A 6,000-nucleotide genomic window follows, 5' to 3' on the forward strand; every position below is an offset into this window, starting at 1 on the left:
CTGTTTGAACCCATTCCCGAAAGCTCCAGAGAAGTATTTTTGTCAAAGAAGTTTCACAAAATCTTAGATAAAGCATTCGTTTGTGTCGGCCGGTTATTAACACTACATTGCTGACGTCACACAGATGTGCGCTTACGACTGTATTTATTGTGGGCCACGTGACACGTCAAAATGATGTAATGTTTGCGGGAATTGTTGTGAAACGAGCGTTACCCCTTCACCTCAGTTCGAGTCATGTGATTTCAGTGTGCATAGCTCTCCTCAACTGCTTTTTTATTCGCGGGAACTGCGATCATCGTAAGATGATTTTCAACTGTTTTTATGCATCAAATGCATATCGTGGTAGCTTGTATAGATGAATGCTGCAGTCTATATTTGTACAACTTGTCGGGTTTGAGCAATAACATCATATTTTATTCATAGATATTAATTTGTTATTTTCCAGTTGTAGACAATAAATCGGTTATCTTCTGTGGTGAAGCATCATAATCGTAAATAGAAATAAATGAATCCGTTATTAAGGGACAGATATTGAGTATGCTTTTTGTTGCTTGTAATAATTTTAAATTATTGTGTACATGTTTTGAATTATACCTTTGGGGTCAATTGAAGAATGGGATACAACTCGCCAACTTTGATCAGTGACATTGTGGGAACAAGAGACCGACCAGTGAAGTGCTTTGTTTATTCCTTGGAAGAGTGGTTTGTGAGACTTCTATGTTTATTATTTGTTTTCCTTTAGAGCTGTTACTTCTGACTGTAAGCTTACTAAATAAACGCCTCCAAGTATATGTGGAGTTGATTTCTGACCTACATCATAATTTAGTGATAGATATATGCTGCAATTAATAAATCGTTTACTCTTTGTGATAAAGTGTGATAATTTTAAATAATAATACATGAATGTGTTATTAAGAGAGAGATGCTGTGTATGATTTTCCTCGCTTGTGGTAATTGTAAATAATTTGTGTACATATTTTGAATGATTGTTACTTGTGGTAATTTTAAATCATTTATACCTTTGTTGATAGTAAGTCATTCAGACTGCTGTTTTCTCTACAGTTGATTTGTATCCTGTACTATGGAGGTCAGGTGAAAAATAAAATACTAGTACTAGCAAAAGCAAAAAAAGCAGCATACATAACACTAGCATGTTGTACTCAGTTGAACTACAAAGGCTGTATCCTATTATTCAGTTGACCTACAGATGAAGAATAGGATACAAATTTTACGTTTGTCGTTTTTTTCGTCTTCGTTAGCATTAGTATCCAACCTATACATGTCAACTGAGGTATTCCATGCCAATGTTACATATGTTGCTTTCTGCTTTCACCAGGACTAGTATCCTATCCTTCACTTGACCAATATAGGTCAGCCGAAGTACAGGATACAAATTTTACGTTTTGTTTTACATTTTTCGCTGTTTTCGCCTTCACTGGTACTAGTGACCTATTCTTCAGTTGGTACTTTTTCTAGCGAAGGTGAAAAAACCGACATACATTAAATTTGTATCCTGTACATTAGTTGATAGTAGGTCAAGTGACAGAGGATATAACTTATATATGTCAAATGATGTATTTCTTGCCAGTGTTTCTTTTGCTTTCGCTAGCACTAGTATCCTATCCTTCAGTTAACCTATAAAGATCAACTGAAGTACAGGATACAACTTTTATATTTGATTTTAAGTTCGTAGCCTGTTTCGCCTTTGTTAGTACTCGTATCCTGTTCTTCAGTTTACTTATATAGGTCAACTGAAGTACATTTCATTTCATTTTATTGATCTTCTTGTAAACAATTTACATGATGTAGGAATTGTCACAAATGTAATTAACATGTAAAGTACATGTAATACAAACATAATAACAGACTATCACTTAAATAGCTATTTTTAATGCATATTTGAGAGTGCAATGTATTTCATGAACATGTACATAAATGTTAAGGCAATAATTTTACACAAATTTCAAGTACTCATCTATGTCATAGAAATTTTTGCCTAAGAGATAATTTTTAAGCTCAGTATTAAATTTTACTTTATCTGTAATTTCGTTCATGTACACTGTGAGAGCATGGTAAGAATTTATTCTAAAATAACTCACATGCTTTTGGATTTGTGTTATCCTTATTCTTTCTACATGTAAATTTTTAGCATTGCAAGCATTATAAATCTGACAGTCCTCACTGGTATGTAAATTGTTCAGGTGTGCTCTTGTGCATCGAATGCTTTTAAATATATACAGTGATGGCATCGTATTTGTAATTGTTTGAAGAGGGCCTTAAAGTGAGTTCTTGGGGGAATTGTGTGTTATAAATGAAATAGCTTTTTTTCTGCAGTTTGAAGGTATCTATTAAGTGTCATTTAGTTTAACCCCAGAATACCATATACAAGACACAATAGACTGAAAGTCAGGAAAATGCACTAATCTAGCAACTCTGCAAAATAAGCCGAATTGAGTGTGTTGGATAAATACTTGATATGGTCTTCCAGCTTAAGTTTTGATCAATGTGTATGTTGAGAAACTTTTTGTATTGCATATTCTATCTCTCTTTGTCACTCAGTTTTAATTGGAGGTCATTTCCTAGGATTGCTTTGCCATGCTGTATATAATTTGTTTTACTTAAGTTAAGTGTTAACTGGTTTGCATTAAACCACTGTTGAATGTTCCAGGACTATGTCAGTCGTGGTTGATAGAGATTTTTTATCAGCACTTATAATGATGTTCATGTCATCTGCAAACAACATAACGTTAGTAGCAATATTTAGATTCTTTACGTCATTTATATAAAGCAAGAACAATAAGCTACCAAGAACACTGCCCTATGGGACACCTATTTCCACTTTTTTTGCATCTGAAGCCCACTTGATTTTCTGGTTATTATCAACTGAGATGATTTCTACAACCTGAGTTCTGTCTTGAAGGTAAGATTCAAACCATTTCCACACAACTCCTCTTACTCCTATTGCCTCCATCTTGTTTAACAAAATTTGGTGATTTACTGTATCAAAGGCTTTCGATAGATGTAAGTTAATTTCTGCTACACAGTTTTTATTGTCAAGATTCCTGACAATCTCATCAGTATAGGCACGGATGGATGATTCTGTGCTGTGGCCTGAATGGAAGCCATGTAGACTGCAGTTCAGAAGTTTGTATGATCTAAGTAATTTATGAGACTTATTTTGATTAATGTCTCTAAAATTTTGGAAAATGATCAGAGAAGGGAAACTGATCTGTAATTTTCTACCTTATATGGATCTCCTTTTATAAACAGAGGTATAATCTTTGAGATTTTCAACATCTCTTTGCTGAAAGAAAAACTGGCAATATGTACCAGGGGCTTTATAGTTTGTTGGGCAACTTTTTAATTAGTGACATAGGCAATTCATCCATACCTGCAGACATTTTCGGTTTTGAACTCTTTATCACCTTTAATATTTCATTTTCAGCTGTGGGAGTTAACATGATACTACTGTCTACTTTTGAATCTGTTAATTTCTCATGTTTGGTAAAGTTTCTGATTAATGAAACAGGTATGCTTAAAAATAGCTATTAATGTAATTTGACAGAGTTTCATTTTTTAATTCAATATTTTCACTACTTTTAATACTGTTTCCTGATCCACAATGCTCTTACCTGTTTGTCCTTTTGCTACTGATTTATTGCCTGATTTTCTTATTAATCTATCATTACTTAGTCATTTTGCTTTTGTAATTCCCTTTCTATATATTTTTTGTAGTTTATTACATGTTCTTTAAATGTGGGGTCAGTATAGCTTTTCAATGTAGTGTTAAGCATTCTCAGTGTCCTGGAAGAATTTCTAATACCTATTGTAATCCAGGAATTTGTATTAAATGCACGTATGAGTTTATTCTGACAAGTTTTCTTAGGAAAACACCGTAAAAAGGGAAGAGAAAACATTATATACAACATTTGTGCTTGTTTGTAACAATACCTCTGCCCATGTTTGTTTAACCAGTGCATTTACTAAAAAATGACTACAACTGTTGGAGGAGAGTTCTTGTGTGTTTGATGTGAAGTATTTTTAGTCACTGTGGCTGAATTTCAGGGATGAATGCATTGTGATCAGATACTCCTAGGTCGACATTAATTACAACTGTATCTATGGCTCTTATGTTTGTAAAGAAATCATCTATGAGATGTTCTAAGAGATTGTTACTCTTGTAGGGCTAGTTGTATGCAGATACAAGTTGAAGCTCTGTAGAACATTCACATCCTTAGATGTATTTATGGTTAATAAGTTGACATTAAAGTCTCCACTCATAATTATTGCTGTTTTTATCATGTAATATGCTAAGCAATGTCTCTAACTTATTTCTAAAAATTTCAGGATCACCACATGGTGCTCTGAACACTGGCATTATTATTGTTCACTCTTTTGCTTATTCAGCATTATTTCTACAATCCCATAATGTTTTTCTTCAGTCACAGATTCACTTACAGACGACACCATTTATTGTTTCCTTCCTACAATAATGTATGGCAAAATTATATGGGAAAATACTAATATGTACTAGTTCATAACTCTTGTACCAATGTTCTTGAACACAAATACAACCTATACTAGCTTCATTGGCTGCAATCTCGAGGTTTCTTTGTTTTTAATACACTGTATATTGAGTCTCATTATTTTTAAATTATTAAAAGTAGCTTGAGAGGAGTTTGTACTTACACTCTTTGTATTTCTTATCCCTGGAGGTGATGCTATTCTTGATGTTGCATCTGCAGCTGTAGTTAATGTTTCTGTGGATGATGGAATTGTTTCTGAATCTAATGTTTCAATAGATGCTGGGGATGTGGCGAGTTTTGATGCTGAATCTGTTATTGCAGCTAATGTTTTGGTGGATGCTAGAACTTTTGCTAAAGCTGTAATTTCATTGAAAGCTTGGATTGTAGAAGCCACTGGAATTTCAAAAAAAATGTTTGTGCTGCAATTGAAGCTGATAATTGATGTTCTGATGATGTCCGTTTGGCTACTGATGTGGCTGATGTCTGTGTGGCAGTTTTTAGCACTGGACTTGGCTCTGTTCTTCTGATTGCTGGACTAGTCACTGATACTAGGCTTGTTGCCGATACTACTGGAGAGAGCTATAAATCTGCAGCTGATAGAGATGTTTCAACTGTTAATGATGATTTTTGATACCACTTATGAGTTGTGGCTGCAGTACTGGAGGACACTTCAGATGCAGATACAGATTGTTGTACTTCATTTAATGTAGAAGATTCACCTGTCATTAACAGTGATGAGGGACATTGGCTCTTTCTGAATCCACTGAAGCCGATATGTTCTTTATCAGACAGTGTGATAGTGTGTTGCACTACTTAAGATTCTTTGATAGCATACAGTATTTCATCACTGATGGTTTGTTTCCCTTTCATGTTTCTATGGAGACCTTGCTTTGTAAAAAATCTCTGTAATCACTATTTTCCTTATATATGTAGCCGTAGGATAACCTCTACATATCTTGGCAAAAAGTCTGTTGGTGGTAATAATCTCAGTACTCACACACGAATTTCCATGAGATTATACCTATCAGGAATTCTGACAACGAAAAATTTAACTTCAGGCATTTTGTAGACTCCTCCATTTAAAATGTTCCTAGCATATCTAGTTTTATTGTAGTATATATCATTGGGTTCGCCACTTGTGGTCTCGCGGTGGCGTTTTCACTTCCCGAACACAGTGTCCCTGTGCCCTGGGTTCAATTCGCGGCGGAGTGAGGGATTTTCACCTGCCCCGAAATGAGGGTGTTGTTGTGTCGTCTTTCTCATCATCATTCATCCCCATTGCGGTCAGAGGAAGGCAATGGCAAACCACATCCATTAGGACCCTGTCTAGTTCGGCGGTGTGAGTCTCCTGCATCGTTCCCCTACGCTCAGCAAGAAGCACGAGACTTCATTTCCATTTCCATATATCGTTGGCACCTTCAATTATCACACATGTGCTACCACTCATCATATTTTTTTTACAGCTGTTTAAAAC

Source organism: Schistocerca cancellata, chromosome 7 (assembly GCF_023864275.1).
Source record: "Schistocerca cancellata isolate TAMUIC-IGC-003103 chromosome 7, iqSchCanc2.1, whole genome shotgun sequence".
Lineage (NCBI taxonomy): Eukaryota > Metazoa > Arthropoda > Insecta > Orthoptera > Acrididae > Schistocerca > Schistocerca cancellata.